This window comes from Chiloscyllium punctatum, chromosome 27 (assembly GCF_047496795.1).
Source record: "Chiloscyllium punctatum isolate Juve2018m chromosome 27, sChiPun1.3, whole genome shotgun sequence".
In the NCBI taxonomy this organism is placed as follows: Eukaryota; Metazoa; Chordata; class Chondrichthyes; order Orectolobiformes; family Hemiscylliidae; genus Chiloscyllium; species Chiloscyllium punctatum.
The window spans coordinates 53,414,928-53,437,671 of NC_092765.1; the positions used below are offsets into that span (position 1 = coordinate 53,414,928).

At 46.1% G+C, this 22,744-nt stretch overlaps 1 protein-coding gene across 2 annotated transcripts in view; it reads left to right on the forward strand.

Moving 5' to 3' along the window:
* Window positions 1–4,256, forward strand: part of LOC140453712 (uncharacterized) — a 134,558-nt gene extending 130,302 nt beyond the window's left edge. For both annotated transcript variants that reach the window (XR_011952463.1, XR_011952464.1), the window contains one exon: window positions 3,625–4,256. The gene's annotated coding sequence lies outside the window, so the exon portion shown is untranslated. The remainder of the gene's footprint in view (window positions 1–3,624) is intronic.
* The last annotated feature ends 18,488 nt before the right edge of the window (window positions 4,257–22,744 follow it).

A 22,744-nucleotide genomic window follows, 5' to 3' on the forward strand; every position in this document is an offset into this window, starting at 1 on the left:
TATTAATATCCTAGGTGGGAAATTTTCTGGTGTTATTCAGGTGAGTTTAAACTAGCTCTGCAGTGGGATGGGAACCGGAGGTATCGTTGCAGTGCAGAGGGGATTGAGAGTAGGGAGGCCAGGGATAGCATTTCAGGTTCACAGGAATGTGCTGGCAGACAGTAAGCTGGTTTGAATTATGTCTGATCCAACACCAGAAGTATCCGAAATAAGGTAAGTGAGTTTGCAGCATGGATATGTACCTGGGACTTCGATGTTGTGGCCATTTCAGAGACATGGATAGAGCAGGGTGAGGAATGGATGTTGCAGGTCCCAGGGTTTAGATCTTTCATTAAAAACAGGCAAGGCGGTAAAAGAGGGGGAGGTGTGGCCTTGTTAGTCAAGGATAATATAACAGTGGCTGAAAGAACTTTTGACGAGGACTCATCTACTGAGGTAGTGTGGGTTGAAGTTAGAAACAGGAGAGGAGAAGAGAGGTCACACTGCTTGGAGTTTTTAATAGGCCTCCGGGGAGGTGGAAGAGAGGATTGGCAAAATTATTCTGGGTAGGAGTGAAAGGAACAGGGTGGTCATTATGGGGGACTTTAACTTCCCCAACATTGACTAGAAATGCTGTAGCTCTAGTATGTTGGATGGATCAGTTTTGTCAGGGTTTCCTGACACAGTATGTCGAAGGGCTGACAAGAGGGGAGGCTACACTGGATCTGGTGCTTGGTAATGAACCAGGCCAAGTGTTTGATTTAGTTAGGTGAGCACTTTGGAGAGAGTGACTGTAATTCAGCTACATTTAGTTTAGTGATGGAAAGGGATAGGTATATGCTGCAGGTCAAGAGTTATCGATGGGGCAAGGGCAATTATAATGTGATTAGGCAAGAATTAGGATGCAAAATGTGGGGGATGCAGACAATGGAAATGTGGAGCTGGTTTAAGGAATAGATATTGTGTGTCCTTGATAGGTATGTCCCTGTCAGGCAGGGAGAAAGTGGTAAGGTAAGGGAACCGTGGTTTACTACAGAAATTGCATCTCTTGTTAAGCAGAAGAAGGAGGCTTACGTGTTGATGAGGCAAGATATTTCATATTTGGTGATGGAGAGTTACAGATCAGCTTGGAAGGATTTAAAGAGCGAGTTAAGAAGAGCAAAGAGAGTACACAAGCAGTCTTTAGTAAATAAAATAAAGGAGAACTCGAAAGCTTTCTATTGGTATGTGAGGAATAAGAGGATGACTAGGGTCGGAATAGGGCCAGTCAAAGTCAGAAGTTGAAGGTAGACCTTGTGGAGATCAGGGAGGTGCTAAATGAACATTTCTCATTGGTGTTCACTCAGGAAAAGGAGAATATTGTAGAGGAGAAGAATGAGGTATGAGATATTAGACTAGAAAGGATTGAGGTTAGTAATGAACAGGTGTTATCAATTCTAGAAGGAGTGAAAGTAGACAAGTCCCCTGGGTCGGATGGGATATATCCGAGGATTCTCTGGGAAGCTAAGGAGGAGACAGCAGAGCCTTTGGCTTTGAAATTTGAGTCGTCATTGTCTACAGGTTTGGAACCAGAGGACTGGAGAATTGCAAATATTGTGCCCTTGTTCAAGAAGGGCAGTAGAGATGACCCAGGTAATTATAGACCAGTGAGCCTTACTTCTGTTGTAGGAAAGGTTTTGGAAAGAATTATAAGGAATGAGGTCTATAATCTTCTAGCAAGCAACAATTTGATTTCAGATAGTCAACGTGGTTTCGTCAAGGGCAGGTTGTGTCTCACAAACCTCATTGAGTTTTTTGAGAAGGTGACCAAGCATGTGGATGAGGATAGGGCAGTTGTCGTGGTATACATGGACTTCAGTAAAGCTTTTGATAAGGGTCCACATGGTAGGCTGTTGGCAAAAATGCAGAGGCATGGAATTGAGGATGATTTAGCAGTTTGGATTAGAAACTGGCTTTCTAAAAGAAAGCAGCGAGTGGTGGTTCATGGAAAATATTCAGCCTGGAGTCCAGTTACTAGTGGTATGCCACAAGGATCTGTTTTTGGACCACTGCTGTTTGTCATTTTTATAAATGACTTAGATGCAGGCATAGGTGGATGGATTAGTAAATTTGCAGATGACACTAAAGTCGATGGATTAGTGGACAGTGTGGAAGAATGTTACAGATTGCAGAGGGACTTAGATAAGCTGCAGGATACGGCTGAGAGTTCATTGAAGCTAAATGTGAGGTGATGAACTTTGGGAAGAATAACAGGAAGGCTGAGTACTGGGTCAATGGAAAGATTCTTGGTAGTGTGGATGTGCAGAGGGATCTTGGGGTCCATGTACATAGATCCCTGTAATTTGCCACCCAGGTTGATTGTGCTGTTAAGAAGGCATACCGTATGTTAGGTTTCATTTACAGAGGGATTGAATACCGGAGCTGCAATATTATGCTGCAACTATGCAAAGCTTTAGTACGGCCACACTTGGAATATTGTGTACAGTTCTGGTCCCCATATTTTGGGAACAATGTGGAAGTATTGGAAATGGTGCAGAGGAGATTTACAAGGATGTTGCCTGGTCTGAGGGGAAGGTTTTATGAGGAAAGGCTGAGAGACTTGAGTCTGTTCTCATTGCAAGGAAGAAGAGGGGATTTGATAGAGACATACAAGATGATCAGAGGATTAGATAGGTTAGACTGTGAAAGTCTTTTTCCTAGGATGATGACGAGGGGGCATAACTACAGATTGAGGGAAGATAGATTTAAGACAAATGTCAGAGGCAGGGTCTTTACGCAGAGAGTGGTAAGGGCATGGAATGCCCTAACTGCCAATGTAGTTAACTCAGCCACATTAGGGAGATTTAAACAATCCTTGGATGAGAACATAGATGATGATGGAACAGTGTAGAGGGATGAGCTGAGAATAGTTCATGGGTCGGCGCAACATCGAGGGCCAAAGGGCCTGTTCTGCAGTGTATTGTTCTATGTTCTATGTTCTGATGTGATTCAAATTTTCCAGATGTTAATTGAAGCTTGTCGAGGAGATAGAGAGGAACTATGTCCATCAGGAAGGTGAAGTGGTAGCTCAAATATCCTGTGCATGTGCAGTAATCAGGCAAGATTCGAGTTTCTTTGTTCACTGGTTTATTCGATCATTTGACTGAGGAGCAGGAGTAGGTTACTTGGCCCTTCAAGCATGCTCTTCCACTTAATAAGATTGTGGATTAGAATCAGATTTCAAACTCAACTCTGTGCCTGCATACCCATGATAATCATCCATCGCCTTGGTAATCAAGAATCTATCTGCATCTGCCTTAAAAATAATTAAGGATTCTGCATCCACTGACCTTTGAGGAAGGAAAATCTAAGGCTCTCAACTCTCTGAGATAAAAAAAAGTTTAGATATATCTGCTTTAATTTAAAAGTCACAAAACACCAGTTATATTCCAACAGGTTTATTTGGAAGTCCAAGTTTTCGGAGCACTGCTCCTTCATCAGGAAGCTGCCTGGCAAAGGAGCAGCGCTCCAAAAACGTGTACTTCCAAATAAACCTATTGGACTATCTTGATGTCATTCATATTTACCCAATTACAGGTTATGATTATTTTATCACAATCCAACAACTTTCATTCAATTTTGTCCTATTTTAAATTTATTTTCCAGACAATTGGAATGCTGTGATTTACAGAGAAGAAGTTCAAATCAAGCATCACATCAAGAACTGTCAACAAAGCTCGATTCTGAGGGGCTGAGTTTCATCAGCTTTTGAACATGGATGGAAAAAGCATTGTTCACAATGAAGAGAAACCACACGTGTTCTGTGTTTGGATGAGACTTCAGTCAATCATCAGGCCTGCTGAGACACAAATGCAGTCACAATAGGGAGAAACCATGAAAATGTCTGGACTGTGGGAAGAGATTCCATTACTCATCTGAGCTTACCAATAATTGTGCTGGGATACTGGAGAGAGACCATTCATGTGCCCTCAATGTGGGGAGGGATTCACTCATCCACCCACTTCAAACATCAGCATGGTGAGAGTTGATTCATCTTTACTGAATGTATGCAGGGATTTGCTCAGTCATCCCAACACACCAGTGAGTTCAGTGGGGAGAGGTTGTTTAACTACTCTGAGAGTGGGAGGGATTTCATTTGCTCATCCAACCTGCTGACACACCAGCAAGTTCACCAGTAAATGCAATGATTGAATTTTGCTGTTCATCATATCCAGCCTCAATCATGTTCAAGGGGCTCTGTTGCTGCTGATGTTAATAAACTCAAGAATGGCTGTGTATATTCTGCATGTCAGATCGAATACCTTTCGTTGACATAAACAGTGTGTTGAGTCTCTTAAATGTCTCTAATATGAAATTGTTCTTTTTCAAGAATGTGGAGAGATAAGTGAGTGGAAAAGCACTGAGACATACACAATGAGAGTGATTGTCTGTGAACTGTCTATGAAAAGTGTTTTGTCTAAGTCATAGCCTGAGTGATAGTGCTCCAGTTGACGAACTCAGACAAATGTCAACGAGGATTCAACTGATTGTCCAACCTAGGGAAAGACAAGACCATGGACATCATGGAGAAACAGTGGAATTGTGAGAACAATGGGAAGGGATTCAATGACCAATCCCAGCTGGAGATTCACCAATGCAGTCACACCAGGGAGAAGCTGTTCATCTGTCCCATGTGGGGGAAAGAATTTACATTGTCATCAATGTTTCATAACCACCATAGGACTCACACCGGGTAGAAACTGTTAACTTGCTCTGTGTGTGGGGTTTAATTTCTGTCCCAGCTGCTGAGGCACCATGTGAGCCACATTGATGAAAGGCTGGTTAACTGATCTGATTGTGACAAGAGAAAAAAAAATCTACAGATGCTGGAATCCAAAGTAGACAAGCCGGAGGCTGGAAGAACACAGCAAGCCAGGCAGTATCAGGAGGTGAAGAAGTCGAAGTTTCGGGTGTAACCCTTCTTCAGGACTAGGAGTGGGTGTGGGGGAGCTGCAGATAAAGGGGGTGACGAGGGTAGGGTGGTGAAGTGGGGATAGTGAAGATAGGTACGACCTGGCTGGTTAATGGGATGGATGTATCCGATTGGTGGCAGGGAGAAGTGGAAGGGAGGTGGAGGCTTGGGAAGGGAGTTGGGGAATGAGGAGGGAGGTTATTTGAAATTGAAGAACTCAATATTGAGTCCTCTGGGTTGTAGAGTGTCCATTTGGAAGATAAGGTGTTGCTCCTCCAATAGGGGCTGAAGTTTGTTTTGGCAGTGGAGGAGGCCAAGGATGGTCATGTCAGAAAGGGAATGGTTGGGATAATTGAAATGAGCAGTGGCTGGGTGGTCCAGTTGGCACTGGCAGACCTGGCTGCAATGGTCAGTCAACCATTCCCAAAGTTTACGATTGGTCTCCCCAATGTAGAGAAGACCACATCACCTGGTGCAGAGAGGCAGGTGAACCTCTGTCTCACCTGGAAGGACTGTTTTGGGTCCTAGATGAAGGTGAGAGGGGTTGTTTACCACCAGGTTTTGCATTTTTTCTGGTTGCAGGGGGATTCATTGGCGAGACTGTCAGACGGAACAGTCCTCGCGGAAAGCAGAGCTGGTTGGGGAGGGGAAACTATTCTTAGTAGTGGGGTCTATTTGGAGTTGGTGGACATATTTGAAGATGATGCATTGGAAATGGAGACTGGTCGGCTAGTAGGTGAGGACAGGGGGACTCCATCTTTATTGCTATGGGGGCGTGGTTTAGAATTGTGGTGCAGGGAATGGAGGTGATGCAGTGGAGGACTGTCTGGATGAAGAAGTGAGGAAGTTGACTCATAGTTTCTTTGCTAGACATAAGAGTTAAAATGCATTGTGTGGCAGACATAACAAATTGGCACCCCTGACAGGGTGTCACACTGAGACTGAAGCCTATGGAACCTAATATTTCGTCAGGTCTTACCTGAGCTGGTTGCTAAGAGAACATCTGTCCCATGCAAAGGCCAGGAATTCAAGAAAATCAAAGGCAATAGAAAGGTCTTAAGTGACCTGTTATTTAAAAGATAAAGCCAACAGGTGTTCATTCCTGAACAAGCAAACAACTGTTTCCTTTATGTGTGTCGTGTGTGTGTATTCTTAGTTGGATAGTAAGTTAAAATATATTAGTGAGGCAATATATTAGTAAGAAATATGTGTAAAAATTTGTTGTAATGATGAAACCTCACCAGGATCCCGAGGACAGAAATATTGGGATGATTTTAGGAAAACTCACGGCAAGCGGGCTTCCAAACTTGAGAAGGTCACAGTGATACTATGCTGCCTAGGATAATTATTAGACACATAGCAGGATTTTAAAAAAACATTCATAAGGAACAGGAGGTTGCAAAAAGCGGAAATCACGCAGTTAATGGTAAAAGAAATCCAGCTCAGAACAAGAGAAGTCCAGCAAACCTGCTCTACATAAGGCAATTCCAAACCCAGTGTGAAAGAGTATCACAAGGCACTCAGTGGACAGTGTCAGCTAAAGAGGTTGCTGAGAAGGAAGCGAGTCAGTTGAGAATAAATCTGCAGATTTACAATCAGCAGTCAAAGTAATGCACCATGCAAACAGGGACCAGATAGCTGCAGATCATTCTACTTGCCTGCAAGAGATCGAGAAATTGAAAGGCCAACTCTCAATCCCCAATGGACTAATATATAAGTATGGATAAGTTAGAAAGGAAGGAGATGGAGAAGATATAGACTGGGATGAGCTCAGAGATGTGCAGCAGTACGCAATGTGCATGGAGGATTTGAGTCTGCCGCCACCTTTCCCCAAGGAATTTACTCCTTCAGTGGTCCTGAGGATATCCCCTGCCACAATGAACTAGATGACCAGTGAGAGATTGGTCTGGGACTCTGAAGCCCCCACAATTGCATACAACACCACATTTATGGCAGAACAGTTAGCATAAATTGTGAAAATGTTTCCTGATTTTGAGACATTGGTTGATCCACTTAAATGCTTTGAAAGGATCAGAAATAAATTATTTTTCATGGATTAGGTGACAGAGAAGAAGTAAAACTCATCGTAATGTGTCTAAGTCAGTCTGCAATCCCAGCCACACTACATGTAGGAGATAGAACCATCACCAATCTGAAAAGGTCATTCCTAACAGCATTTGTGTACAAAGATGGGAGACCCCGGAAATGGGTTAAACAAGAGCAGACAAAGGATAGGGGAACACGTAGCTTCCTTTGCCAGTCTTTTATGGGCTCACTTTACAGGAGTCTACGGAGATTTAAACAGGAGTCAGTTACCCAAGACTAACTCAGCTAAGTGGGCTCAGACTTTAGTTTCCCATGCCACTGAAGACAGCAGGAAGACGTGTGAATTTTGATCCTGCTAAGCCAACCCACAATGAGGCATGGATTCTGTGGAGAATGTCGCAGATATGGGAGTAAGAATCCCATGAACTTAACAAGAACAAAACAAATAAAAGAGGAAAAATGTTTTATTTCCAAACCTCCAACCAGGATCTGTTGCGGAGGAATGAAGGAATGCAGGGGCGGAGGGATCTCTTATCAAAGCAACTCAACTCCAACTTACACAGCTATGGGGAGAGATTGAGGGCACAGCAGGGGAGCACATGGCAGCCAGCTTAGTGCTAGCACTGTGGGCGAACAAGGCACTATGCATGAGAATGTAGAGCCCATGCACAACCTCACTTATAGCTGCAGGTGTGGTTTGGTCGGAGCATTTCATATTGCATGATGGGAAAAAGTGGTCAACTCTTGAATTATAGATCAGCAAGTTAAACAGGACTGTAAAAAAAGGTCAGAAACAGCTTTCAGGTCCAGGCTGAATGTAAACACATCCTACAAGTTTGGTGAAACTTTAATAATCTTCTTAATTGCTCCTTGTATATTTAAACTGCACATTTTTGCATAAACAAAACATCCGTACAACAGAAACAGATTTTGGAATCACACAAATGATTAATGTTTTGAAAAACGAATAACACAAAGGTTCAGTGCTGCAGATGGTGTATATTTCATAATAATCTGTAATTTCTCACCATATTTTAAAGTATATAATGTTACTGTTTTCTTTGTAAAGGCACACAAACAAAACTTTGAGAGTCCTTTGATGTCTCTCTCTCTTATGTTATTCAGCCAGAAAACCTGCATGTAGTATTTCTTTTAATAAAGACTCAACATCTTTCAGTTCAAGGTTGTTTTTGAATCTTTCTCTAAGTGTTGAGTTTGCTTCCCCAGGTACCTGCTGTGGTGGCACAGTGGCTCAGTGATTAGCACTACTGCCTCACAGCACCAGGGTCTCCAGTTTAATTCCAGCCTTGGGTAATTGCCTGTGTGCAGTTTGCACGTTCTCCTTATGTCTGTGCGGGTTCCCTCTGGGTGCTCTGGTTTCCTCCCACAATCCAAAGATGTGCAGGTCAGGTGAGTTGGTCCACGCTGAATTTTCCATAGTGTTAGGTGCATTAGTCAGAGGAGGGTGGGTTATTGTTCGGAGGGTCGGTGTGGACTTGTTGGGCTGAAGGGCCTGTTTCCACACTGTCAGGAATCTAATCTAATCAAAACCTGATTCAACATAAGGACTACTGACTGCAGCGGGACCAAGGGGTGATGCAGAGAATTATCAACTACCGCTAGAGGGCCCAATTCATCAGATTGTGGTCCATACCATGGACACTAGCCAACACAGATAAGACCATAAAACATAGGAGCAGAAGTTTGGCCATTCACCCCATCAATTTGCTTCATCATTCAATCACGGCTGATATTTTTTTCATCCTCTTTCTCCCACTTTCTCCCTGTAACCCTTGATCTGCATGACAAACTTGAGCATACCTATCTTAAATATATTCAATGACATGACCTTCACAACCTTCGATGGCCGTGAATTCCATAGATTCACCACTGAAGAAGGTTCTCCTTTTCTCTGTTCTAAAGGGTCTTCTGTTTACTCTGTGCCCTCGAGTCCTATCCTCTCTTACCAATGGAAACATTTTCTCAACATCCACACTGTCCATACCATTCAATATTCTCTATGCTTCAGTTAGTTACCCCCTTATTGTCCTAAACGCCAACGAGTATAGACCCTGACCCCTCAAATATTCCTCATTTGTTAAGCTGTTCATTCCTTGGACCATTCTCGTGAACCTCCTCTGAACATGCTTCAGGGTCAATACATCCTTCCTGAGATATGGGGTCCAAAACTGTGCACTATTCTACAAATGTAGCCTGACCAGAGCCTTCTAGAGCCTCTGATATACATCCTAGTTTTTATGTCCTCTCAAAATAATTCCATTTGCCTTCCTAACTACTGACTCAACCTTTGCCTTGAGAAAATATTGGACTAGAACTCCCAAGTCTCTTTGCACTTCAGAATTCTGAATTTTCGCCCCATTATGAACATAGTCCATGCCTACTAAAGTACATCACATGACAGTTTCCCATGTTGTACTCCATCTGCCACTTCTTTCTCCACTCTCTTGACTTGTCTAAATTCTTCTTCAGCGTCGCACCCTCCTCATTGCTATCTTCCCTCCACCTATCTTTGTATCATTTCAAACTTAGCCAGGATGCCCTCAGTTCCTTCATCGTTAATGCATAAAGTTGTGGTCCCAACACTGAGCCTTGCAGAGCACCACTTGTAACCAGCTGCCATTCTCATAGAGATGTACAGCATAGAAACAGAATCTTTGCTTCAACCTGTCCATGCTGACCAGACATCCCAACCCAATCTAGTCCCACCTGCCAGCACCCAGCTCATATCCCTCCAAATCCTTCCTATTCATATACCCATCCAAACGCCTCTTAAATGTTGCAATTGTACCAGCCCCCACCACTTCCTCTGGCAGCTCATTCCATACCTGTATACTCCTACTTCCTTTATACTCTTCTAAGGATTCACTCGATCTATCCTGTCTATACCTGTTGGCCCCTTGCTTTGAAGTAAATGCAGTTTAGTTTATTAGTCCCTGCTTGCCCTGACTGTTTGAGTCGCTTCTGTTCTCAACAGTACCAGTCTCAGACTGATCTCTTTCCTCACTACTTCCATTCTGAGAAGAACCTCATTCTCTTCTTGCGTGCCAGACAGCCATGTTTCTATCCAGGCCAGCACCTTGCCTGTAATAAGCTTACCCAATAGCCTCCTGTATGGCACCTTGTCAAAGACCTTCTTGAAGTCTGGGTTGAGATCATTCATTGGCTTTCCTTGATCTAGCAGATTTTCCAGGTTTGACCTCCCCTTGATTAAACCATGCTGACTTTGTTACCTTACGCTTCTAAATATTCAGAAATCTCATACTTCACTATAAATTCTAGGATCTTATCCACAATCAAGCTTAGGCTTATTTGTAATTTTCCATCTTGTACCTTCCTTTTTGAGCAGAGGTGTTACGTTAGCGATTTTGCAGTCCTTTGGGACCCTCTCTGATTCTGGTTACTGTCGAAAGATCCCCATTCATGCCTCCCTTAGAGCTCTGGGGAGTAGTCCATTTGGCCTGGGATATTAATCCAACTTCAGGCCATTCAGCTTTTCTAGCACCTTCACCTTGGTATGGCCAAAATACTCAGCTCTGCCCCCTCACTCCTGTGAAATTTTCGGAAATGTGTCTTCCAAAGTGAAGACTTATGCAAAGTAATTATTCTGTTCATCAGCCATTTCCGTGTTCCCCACTACTAGCTTACTGGTGTCATTTTCCATTGGCTCAACGTCCACTTCTCCCCCGCTTTTGCTGTTTTTTGCCCTTTATATATCTAAAGAAACTCTTGCAGTCTTCCTTTATATTACTGGCTAGTTTATCCTCATTTTTAATCTTCTACCTCTTTATTTACTTTTTTGTTGCCTTCAGCTGCTCTTTGTAAGCTTCCCAATCCTCTGGTTTCCAACTGCCTTCACCATATTATAGCTTTCTGCTTTGCTTTTATGCTATTCCTGACTTTCCTGGTAAGCCATGGTTGACTCACCTATCTTGTACCATGCTTCCATTTCCTCAGGATAATTCTTTGATGTGTCTCCTGAATTATTCCCAGAAACTCTTACCATTTCTGTTCCACTGTCTTTCTTGCTGTGCTCCTCTCCCAGTCAATTAGAGTCATAGAGTCAATTCTACCCAGCTCCTCCCTCATGCCTCTGTAGTTGCCTTTATTCAGCTGTAATACCATTGCATCTGATTCTATCTTCTCCCTGTCAAACTGCAGAGTAAATTCAGTCATGTTAGGATCACTGCCTCCTAAGTGTTCCTTCACCTTGTCCCCTCATGCTATCTATCACCATCCAAGGAAAAGAGCTCTCACTCTCACCCGATCCAATCCTCTGATAATCTTGTATGTCTCTACTAAGTCACCTCTTAACTTTCTTCTCTGTAATGAGAACAGCCACATATCCCCCTCTACCTTCCCTCTCTACCAGGCAACATCCTGGTATATTCCCTCTGCATCCTTTCCAGTGATTCCACATCCTTCCTATAATGTGGCAACCAGAACTATACACAATACTCCAAGTATTTTGTCTCGATTTTTCTTGGAATATACTTCCAACCTAAGTTCCCCAGTCCACCAGCATATTGAAATACCCCATGATCAATGTAACTTTGTTTTTCCTATGCATCTTTGCCATTGCTTGATGAACGTTGCATTCGAGCTCTGACTACTGTTTAGAAGCCTATACAAATCCCCAAAAATGTTATTTTTACCTTTGCAGTTCCTAAATTCTACTGACACAGATTCTGCACCATCTGACGCTACTTTGTTTCTTATAATTGATTTCGTTTCATTTTTTACTGATAAGGAATCCCACCAAGTTTGCCCACCTGCCTATCTTTTCGATAGGATGCATATTCTTGAATATTCAGCTTCCAATTCTGATCCCCTTGCAGCCACATATCTGTAATGTCCACCACATCAGACCTGCCAATCTCGATCTGCCCCATGAGCTCAATTGCCTTATACCTTATACTGTGTGCATTCAGATATAACACCTTCTTTAATAAAAGTCTCACTTCACATTGTCGTTCCTTTATCCAGTGTGTTTGATATTTGAACACTAACCCTTTCCAAACACTGTTCTATTTGTGTCTGTGCTGGAGATTTTAATAAACTCTGATTTCTGCACTCTTACCTCCTCTTTTAATTTGTGTTTTCTAATTTCCTCTATAACTGATCCCTCCCTCAGCCCCCATTTGGTTTAAAACACTGCCTAGAAGTTATGCGATTCGCTAGGACTCTGTTCCAAACATGATTCAGATGAAGACCATTGCATTGGAACAGACCCCTCCCTCTAATGTCACATGAATTCATTTCTCCCACCTGCTTAATCTTATTGACCTGGCGGTTATTAGCTTGTGGCCCAGGTAGTAATCCAGAAATTAATACCTTTTTAGTTCTTTTTTTAAAATTTAGTTCTTAGCTGTTCATACTCCTTTAGCAGAACTTCTGCCCTAGTTTTATTCATGACGTTGTTATCTATGTGGACCACAACCACTGGATATTTACCCTCACACTCCAAGTTCCTCTGAAGCCCAGCTGAGATATCCCGAAACCAATCACCAGGCAGGCAGCTCAACCTTTGCAATTCTTGATTCAGGTCGCAGAGAAAAGTATTTATGCCTCATAACATACGATCCCCAATTACAGCAACATTTCTCTTCTCATCCCCCATTTCAATGGCTGCCTGCATGAGATGATGTGGTCAGTTGGGTCATCCTCCCTGCTGTCCCCATTCCCCGCACTCCTAACCTACGAGGTATCTGCATTACTGCATAACTCAGTGAGTCTCTCTGTCACAGCAACCCCAGGTCATCTCCTCTGCCCTAAAGCTTTTACTCTATGCTACTTTCTCCCCACCCCCACCCCCACCCCCCTCTCATTTATTCTCCACTCTGCAGGTACCCTGCCTGATGAAGTGTTTTTGTCCGAAACGTTGATTTTCCTGCTCCTCGGATGCTGCCTGACCTGCTGTGCTTTTCCAGCATCACTATAATCTAGAATAACTGCGTCAGGCCTCTGCAACACAAAGTAGAATAGAGCAGATGGAGAATATGAACATAAAATCTAACATGAGTGTTCCATGCTGGAACATTGTAGTCTACAATAGAATGAGGGACTGGAAACTAAGTAGACTGGAAACAAATATTTTATGGTGGGACAGTTGACGAATTATGGAGGACTTTCAAAGCAATGTTTCAAAGTGCTCAGCAAAAGTATATTCCAGTGAAAAGGAAGGACTGTAAAAAAAAGGGTAATCTGCCATGAGTGTCTAAGGAAATAAGGGAGGCTATCAAACTGAAAGTGAAAGCGTACAAAAAAACAGCATGAAGCCAGAAGCCTGGGAAAACTTTAAAGGTTAACAGAAAGCCACAAAAAGAGCTGTAAAGAAAACTAAGATGGAACATGAGAAAAAAAACCAGCACAGAATATGAAGACAGATAGCAAATGTTTCCATAAATATGTAAAATGAAAAAAAAGTGCCTAAAGCAAGCATTGGTCCTTTAGAGGATGAGAAGGGGAATTTAGTTATGGTATATGATGAAATAGCTGAGACATTAGCAGGTATTTTATATCGGTCTTCACAGCGGAGGACACGAATAACATGCCAGTCATTGACAAAGAGATGAAGGTAGGTAAGGACCTGGAAACAATTATTATTACGAAAGAGGTAGTGTGGGCAAGTTAATGGAGCTAAGGATAGATCTCCTAACACTGATGGATTGCATCCCAGAGATGGAGGGAGAAATAGCAGGTGCAAATTCTTCCAAAATTTGCTGGACTCTCAGGCAGTCCCAGCAGACTGGAAAATAGCAAATGAGACACCACTGTTTTAAAAAGGAGGCAGACAAAAGCTGGGAAATTATAGACCGATTAGCTTGACCTCTGTAGTTGATGCTTGATTCCATTACCAAGGAAGAAGTAGCAAGGCATCTCAATAGAAATTATTTCGTTGGACAGGCACAGCATGGTTTCATGAAGGGCAGGTTGTGCTTGACAAATCTTTTCAAATTCTGTGAAGACATTACGAGCAGGTTGGACAATAGGGACCCAGTGTATGTGGTGTACCTAGATTTCCAAAAGACCTTCCACAAGGTGCTGCACAAGAGACTACTGCATGAGATAAGGATGCATGGTTTTACGGGTAAAGTATTAGCATGGATAGGATTGGTTGACTAACAAGAAGCAAAGAATGGGGATAAATGAGTGCTATTCTGGCTGTCAGTCAGTGATGAGTGGTGTGCCTCAGGGATCGGTATTGGGACCAGAATTATTTACAATTTATATAGATGTTTTGGAGTTGGTGACGATGTGTCAGGAGTCAAGGTTTGCAGATGACATGAAGATCAGTGGCAGAGCAAAGTGTACAGAAGACTGCGAAACTTTGCAGAGGAACATAGATGCATTGAATGAGTCAACAAAGATCTGGCAGATCAAATACAATGTAAATAAATGCAAAGTCATCCATTTTGGTAGAAGTAATAGTAAAAAAGGTTATTACTTGAAAGGTATGTTGCTATGCAGAGGGACTTGAGTGTCATTGTGCATGAATCACAGAAGGTACTGTGAGTACAATAATTAATTCAGAAGGCAAATGGAATTCTGAAAAATGAAATGGAATTTATAAAGTTTAAAAGCAGGGACATTATGTTGCAGCTGTACAAGGCACTGGTAAAGGCCCATCTGGAGTACTGTGCATAGTTTTAGTCTCCTTATTTGAGAAAGGATTTACTAACACTGGAGGAGTTGCAGAGGATGATTCCGCAGTTGAGGGCAGTCTGACTAGATTGGGATTATATTCATTGGGATTCAGAAATATGAGGGGGGGGATCTTAAAGAAATATATAAGTTACGAAGGGAATAGATAAATTAGAAATAGAGAAGGTGTTTCTACTGACAGGTGAAGCAAGCACAAGAGGGCATGGCCTCAAGATTAGAGGGAACAGACTTAGGACTGAATTGAGAAGGAACTTCCTCACCTAGAGGATTGTAAATCTAAGGAATTTCTTGCCCAGTCAAGTAGTTGACGCTACTTCAGTAAACATTTTTAGAGCTAAGGTAGGTATGTTTAGAACAATAAAGGGATTAAGGGATGCGGTGCATCTGCAAAAAGATCAACCATGATCTTATTGAATGATGACGCAAGCTCGAATGGCCTATTCCTGCTCCTAGTTCTTATGTTCTAAACCACTCGTCAATGACGAGGTAGGAGGCTGTCCTGTAGAATTCGTTTAGAACACTGGAGGTTCCCACACAAACCTGAACACCTCGAAATTTAATGATCTAGTCTGGAGCATCACAGTGAATACTGTTGAAGTAAGTACACTGGCCATTACAGGAGGGGCACGTTACTGAACCTATAAACTTTAAACTAGATGAGATTACATGCCGGCAACCTGCTATCGTATTCCACCTTCACCTGGGGGAGAACACATCATCGGGGATCGAATACATGTCTTGGTACAACCTTATCTTTGATCGAGTAAATGCCTGCAAATGGTTACTAGGCAAAAGTGAGGACTGCAGATGCTGGAAACCAGAGTTTAGATCAGAGTGGTGCTGGAAAAGCACAGCAGGTCAGGCAACATCCGAGGAGCAGGAAAATTGACATTTCAGGCAAAAGCCCTAAATCAGGAATAGAGAATTCCTGAGGTGTTACTTGAGGGGCCAACCAAAAACCACAAAGACAATACAGTTTCCCCAGACAAGCAGAGGGTGTGGTGACCAAGGTGATTGACATTCTGTTACAGCAAGGAGTGCTGCGGTTTGTAGCCTCCACTAATGCTGCTCCAGTTTGGCCAATCAGGAAACCAGGTGGTTCATGGTGTTTAACCATTGATCATTGGGAACTTAGAACATAGAATGTTACAGTGTAGTACAGGCCCTTCGGCCCTCGATGTTGCACCGACTGTAAAGCCTATCTGAAGCCTACCAAACCTACAGTATTCCATTTTTGTTCATATGTTTATTCAATGACTATTTAAATGCCCTTAAATTTGACGCTTCTACTCCTATTGCAGGCAGCGCATTCCACACCCCTACTACTCTCTGAGTAAAGAAACTGCCTCTGACATCTGTCCTATATCAATCACCCCTCAATTTACAGCTATCTTGTACTAGCCATCACCATCTGAGGAAAAAGGCTTTCACTGTCCACCCTATCTAATCCTCTCATTATCTTATATGTCTCAATTAAGTCGCCCTCTCAACCTTCTTCTCTCGACCGAAAACAACTTCAAGTCCCTCAGCCTTTCCTCAGAAGACCTTCCCTCCATACCAGGCAACATTCTAGCAAATCTCCTCTGAACACTTTCCAAAGCTTTGACATCTTTCCTATAATGTCAGACTGTACACAATATTCCAAGTGCAGCCATACCAGAGTTTTGTACAGCTGCAGCATGACCTCATGGTTCAGAAACTCAATCCCCCAACTAATAAAAGCTGACACACCATATGCCTTCTTAACAACTCTATCAATATGGGTGGCAAATTTCAGGGATCTATGTACATGGAAATCGAAATCTCTCTGCTCATCTAATTACCAAGAATCTTACCATTGGCCCAGTATTCTGTATTCCTGTTGCTCCTTCCAAACTGAATAAAATTACCTCTCTCACTGCAACAGCAGTAGCCCCCATTCTGGATTAGTGGTGCTGGAAGAGCACAGCAGTTCAGGCAGCATCCAACGAGCAGCGAAATCGACGTTTCGCTGCTCGTTGGATGCTGCCTGAACTGCTGTGCTCTTCCAGCACCACTAATCCAGAATTTGGTTTCCAGCATCTGCAGTTATTGTTTTTACCTATCAGTAGCCCCCAGCCCAGCGACAATAATGAAGCAAGCCCCGCAAGTAAAGTATTTCACAGTACATGAAACCAGTCGTGGGTTTTGGTCCATACTCTTTAATTGGTCCGATCAGTACAAATTTGCATTTCCCTTCCAGGAACAACAGGACACGTGGACTTGTCTACACGAAGGGTATAATACTTCATCCACGATTTTTCACAGATAGTTTGCCAAGTAAATAGAAAGGTTTTCCCAAACTGACTCCCACACAATAAGTAGATGATCCACTCCTACAAACTGAAACAAAGGAGAAGGAGCACGTCCAGCTCCTGGAACATTCTACAAGCACTTGAATGTAATATAAATTTTAAATAGGCGCAAATTCTGCAGTCTAGGGTTACATACTTGGGAACAATAATCACCCACGCGAAAAGGGAAATAGACCATAAGTGAGTAAATTCCAAAGCATGACTTCTACTCCCCTGAGACATTAGTGCATTGCAGTATTTTATCGATCTAGTGGGTTACGGCAGGAACTACTTTGGTTCACTACCAAAGCTGCCCCACTTTCAGAGCTGCTGAGAAAGAACGCTGCCTGGAATTGGACATCTGAACATACAAAGGCAGTAACTGATTTAAAATATGCCCTCGCAACAGCACCCCTTACTTAGCATATACCCCAGAAGTTGCAGCCACAACCCAGACGACAGTTATTGTTGTACAACAAGCGCAGCATGGTAAGCCAGGCCCAGGGGCCTATGTCTCCAGGGTCCTAGAGACTGTAGATCAAGGATTTCCATGTATGAATGACATCTCCTCGCAGTCTCTTGGTCAGTCCAGTACTTTGATGACATCATTGGTTTAAACGCACTGACCATACTGACTGACTAGACCCCAATCCAGCTCCTGCTGAATGGCTGAATCAAAGATGGCCCAGTGAGTTAGATTTGAGCCACACAATAGACTCTGCTGCTTCATGATTGGGACATAATGGCAAAATGTACCAAAGTGCCCACCTTCCTTGCTGATAACCTAAATTATGGAGGAGAACCACATGACTGCGAAAATCATAGTCACTAAACAGCCTATGGAAGGAAATAAGGCATAATTAAAGTTAGGAGCCATCACAAAACATCCCTGGAAGGTAACCACAGAGCAACGAGCCAAAACAGGGGGTCATATGAGAGAATTCTGGCAGCCACCCATAGGTAAGCAGGACAATGCAATCATTGTCAGTCAGGCAAACACTGAGGAGGTTAGGCAGGCAGGTTAGGTTAGGCAGGTTAGGATGGTTCCTTGAAACAAGTTATGGGAGGTGTCTATCCAGATGCCTGTGCTAAATGGAAACATTCCCTATAAGGATGGGACGAGTTAACCCTCAAAGCAGGTGCCTATGTAGTCCTGACTCAAGACAGGAACCAGATTATACTGCAATATTATGACAGGCATGGAAACTAGTGAATAGGGGCCAATACAGATAGCTTGAAAGGACTATATTGGTGGTCCGGAGTTACACAAAGATACAGTGTCTGGTGTGCATCCAAAATAATCCAAAGTTAAAAATCACACAACACCAGGTTATAGTCTAACAGGTTTAATTGGAAGCACACTAGCTTTCGGAGCGACGCTCCTTCATCAGGTGATTGACAATTGTGGAAAGGATGAACCAAACCTCAAAAGTGATCAATAGGAAAATGGTCCTTCAACCGATAATGAACCCTGGGACACAGTATTTGTTCTCATGATTGCATGAAACACCATTTCCCAATCCACAGGGAATACTCCCCATACTCTAATGACAGGCCGATTCATGAAAGGAGTCAGATATCTGCTCAGCCTTAATCTCACAGCATTTGTCCTTACTGCCATTATGAAACTAAATTGACCAAAAGTACAACAATCAGCATGAGCTTTTCCATCTATATAAAATTTATATAATTTTCAAGGTGAATGTGTCACTTAGGAAGAAGAAAAGTCTGGAAAGTATGTGGGACACGTGGAGAATACAGCTGGGGAATTAGTTACAGGCAACAGGCAGATTGTTTAAAAAAAATATTTTGAATCGTTCCTCACCGGGCAAGATACTGTAAATGTTTCAAAGATAGGTAGAAAAATGGTCTCTCTCAAAAGGAACAAGGTCTTTGACAAACAGATAAAACTGGTTGACAAGTCAGCAGCTCCTGATACACAGTTCTAAAATAAATGGTTCCAACATGACTGGCGGCATTGTTTGAAATATTCCATAACTTACTGGATTTCAGTGAAACTGGAGAACATCCAATATGGCACCTATCTTCAGAAGGGAATGAAACAAAAAGCAGGAACCTATTAGCCTGACCATTATTGCTGGGAATCTGTGATTGGCCTTGAATTACTGTCCGTGAGTGTGGTCATGCAGTGATTCTTACACTTTGTAACTATGTTATCCAACAGATCAATCTGGGTTCGATCGGACCCTATAAGGTGTTGTCATGTCAATAACAGGGTGGTCCATAGGCATCCATTTATGGAAGTGTTGAGCGCACACAGCCCCTCCAGATAAGGAGGTGAAGCTCCCCTGTGTCTGGTACAAAATCTGATTTTAATGCTTTCTCTGAGGAGGACAGTATGGTCAGCTCTATTCAAATCCAAAGTTGGCTGTGTATTGAGTGGCCTGCAGCCACTAGTAGCTGGTAAATACAGCCTGTCTGGATTCTGCAACATGTTTATTAGCATAATCACTTTGGACAAGGCTTGCCTCAATCTCCCGGCATGCCTCAGTTATTGCCCATTCTTGTTAAATCTATCATAGATCCATCAATTTGAGCAGCCTGTCTTCCACAGGAGTAAAGTGCTTTCCTCACTCCTTCTTCTCAGATTGTTTCCCCAGGCCCTGGGGAAGAAACTTTCTCCTGTAGAAACATACGTCCTGGTGCTGGGAGGGAAACAGAGCCCCGAATCTCTGCCACTTGATGACTCAGACCCAGAGCAGGCTTTGATGGAGCGCATTTTGAGGAGGTTCCTGCCACGGACATAGACTTGCCAACCAGAGGGGAGGGGCCGCTGACCAAAAACAACTGCCCAGCGGAGGGCTCACGTTCATGTTTAGGGAGGACACCAGCGAGGTTTTTGATTCCTTAGTGCCCACCGCCCGACCGAGCTCTCTTTCTATGCCCGCCGAGGAAATCCAGAATTTATCGAGAATATGCTTGGGCACTGTGGTAGGGTCTGGCTGGCTCTCAGCAACTGGCCCTGTCACACACCCGGGCTGGCCACGTCACACACCCGGGCTGGCCACGTCACACACCCAGGCTGGCCCCGTCACACACCCGGGCTGGCCCTGTCACACACCCGGGCTGGCCCCGTCACACATCCGGGCTGGCCCCGTCACACACCCGGGCTGGCCCCGTCACACACCCGGGCTGGCCCCGTCACACACCCGGGCTGGCCGTGTCATACATGCTGGCTGGCCCCGTCACACACCTGTGCTGGCCCCGCCACACACCCGGGCTGGCCCCGTCACACACCCGGGCTGGCCCCGTCACACACCCGGGCTGGCCCCGTCACACACCCGGGCTGGACCCGCCACACACCCGGGCTGGCCCCGTCACACACCCAGGCTGGCCCCGTCACACACCCGGGCTGGCCCCGTCACACACCCGGGCTGGCCCCGTCACACACCCGGGCTGGCCCCGTCACACACCCGGGCTGGCCCCGTCACACACCCGGGCTGGCCCCGCCACACACCCAGGCTGGCCCCGCCACACACCCGGGCTGGCCGTGTCATACATGCTGGCTGGCCCCGTCACACACCTGTGCTGGCCCCGCCACACACCCAGGCTGGCCCTGTCACACACCCGGGCTGGCCCCGCCACACACTCGGGCTGGCCCCGTCACACACCTGTGCTGGCCCCGCCACACACCCGGGCTGGCCACGTCACACACCCAGGCTGGCCCCGTCACACACCCGGGCTGGCCACGTCACACACCCGGGCTGGCCCTGTCACACACCCGGGCTGGCCCTGTCACACACCCGGGCTGGCCCCGTCACACACCCGGGCTGGCCCCGTCACACACCCGGGCTGGCCCCGTCACACACCCAGGCTGGCCCCGTCACACACCCGGGCTGGACCCGTCACACACCCGGGCTGGCCCCGTCACACACCCAGGCTGGCCCCGTCACACACCCGGGCTGGCCCCGTCACACACCCGGGCTGGCCCCGTCACACACCCGGGCTGGCCCCGTCACACACCCGGGCTGGCCCCGCCACACACCCAGGCTGGCCCCGCCACACACCCGGGCTGGCCGTGTCATACATGCTGGCTGGCCCCGTCACACACCTGTGCTGGCCCCGCCACACACCCAGGCTGGCCCTGTCACACACCCGGGCTGGCCCCGCCACACACTCGGGCTGGCCCCGTCACACACCTGTGCTGGCCCCGCCACACACCCGGGCTGGCCACGTCACACACCCAGGCTGGCCCCGTCACACACCCGGGCTGGCCACGTCACACACCCGGGCTGGCCCTGTCACACACCCGGGCTGGCCCTGTCACACACCCGGGCTGGCCCCGTCACACACCCGGGCTGGCCCCGTCACACACCCGGGCTGGCCCCGTCACACACCCAGGCTGGCCCCGTCACACACCCGGGCTGGCCCCGTCACACACCCGGGCTGGCCCCGTCACACACCCGGGCTGGCCCCGTCACACACCCGGGCTGGCCACGTCACACACCCGGGCTGGCCCCGTCACACACCCAGGCTGGCCCTGTCACACACCCGGGCTGGCCCCGTCACACACCCGGGCTGGCCCCGTCACACATCCGGGCTGGCCCCGTCACACACCCGGGCTGGCCCCGTCACACACCCGGGCTGGCCCCGTCACACACCCGGGCTGGCCGTGTCATACATGCTGGCTGGCCCCATCACACACCTGTGCTGGCCCCGCCACACACCCGGGCTGGCCACGTCACACACCCGGGCTGGCCCCGTCACACACCCGGGCTGGCCCCGTCACACACCCGGGCTGGCCCCGTCACACACCCAGGCTGGCCCCGTCACACACCCGGGCTGGCCCCGCCACACACCCAGGCTGGCCCCGCCACACACCCGGGCTGGCCGTGTCATACATGCTGGCTGGCCCCGTCACACACCTGTGCTGGCCCCGCCACACACCCAGGCTGGCCCTGTCACACACCCGGGCTGGCCCCGTCACACACCCAGGCTGGCCCCGTCACACACCCGGGCTGGCCCCGCCACACACCTGGGCTGGCCACGTCACACACCCAGGCTGGCCCCGTCACACACCCGGGCTGGCCCCGTCACACACCCGGGCTGGCCCTGTCACACACCCGGGCTGGCCCCGTCACACACCTGGGCTGGCCCCGCCACACACCTGGGCTGGCCCTGTCACACACCCGGGCTGGCCCTGTCACACACCAGCTAGCCCAGTCACACATAGACATTGCCCCTGCACAGTTCTGTTTTTCACAAGTTCTTTAGAAACTGTCGTTTTTACTGGTGGTGGAATATTAATACAGTTATTTACACACCCGGTGTTTTCACTGTGACTTGCACACAGAGATAACAAAATATCTCCTCAGTTGAGAACTGACTCCAAGCAGACTCGTGATTGCCTTTGTACTGTACACTAGTAAAGACAGAGTTATTGCTGCTGGGACCAGACCCTTGATGTTATTTCAGTGGGAGAGACAGGTTGAAAGAGAGATCAGAGAGAGGGGTGAATAAAAGAGTGACAGTGGAGCCCAGGAGAGAGAGGGAAGTCAGACAGAGAGGGAGGAGGGGGAGAGCGATAAAGAGATAAAGAGAGAGGTGACAGAGAATGGGGGCAGAGAACGCAGGGGGCGAGAGAGGAGGATTCAGAGCGGGGGAGAGAGCGAGAAGGGAAAGAAGAGAGAGGAGAGAGAAAAGTGGTAGGTGAGAGAGACTCAAAGATGAGTGAGTGACAGAGGGAAAGGGGAGAAAAAGAAGGGTAAGTCAGAGAGACAGTGGGAGAGAGAGAGAGAAAGAGATGGGGAAG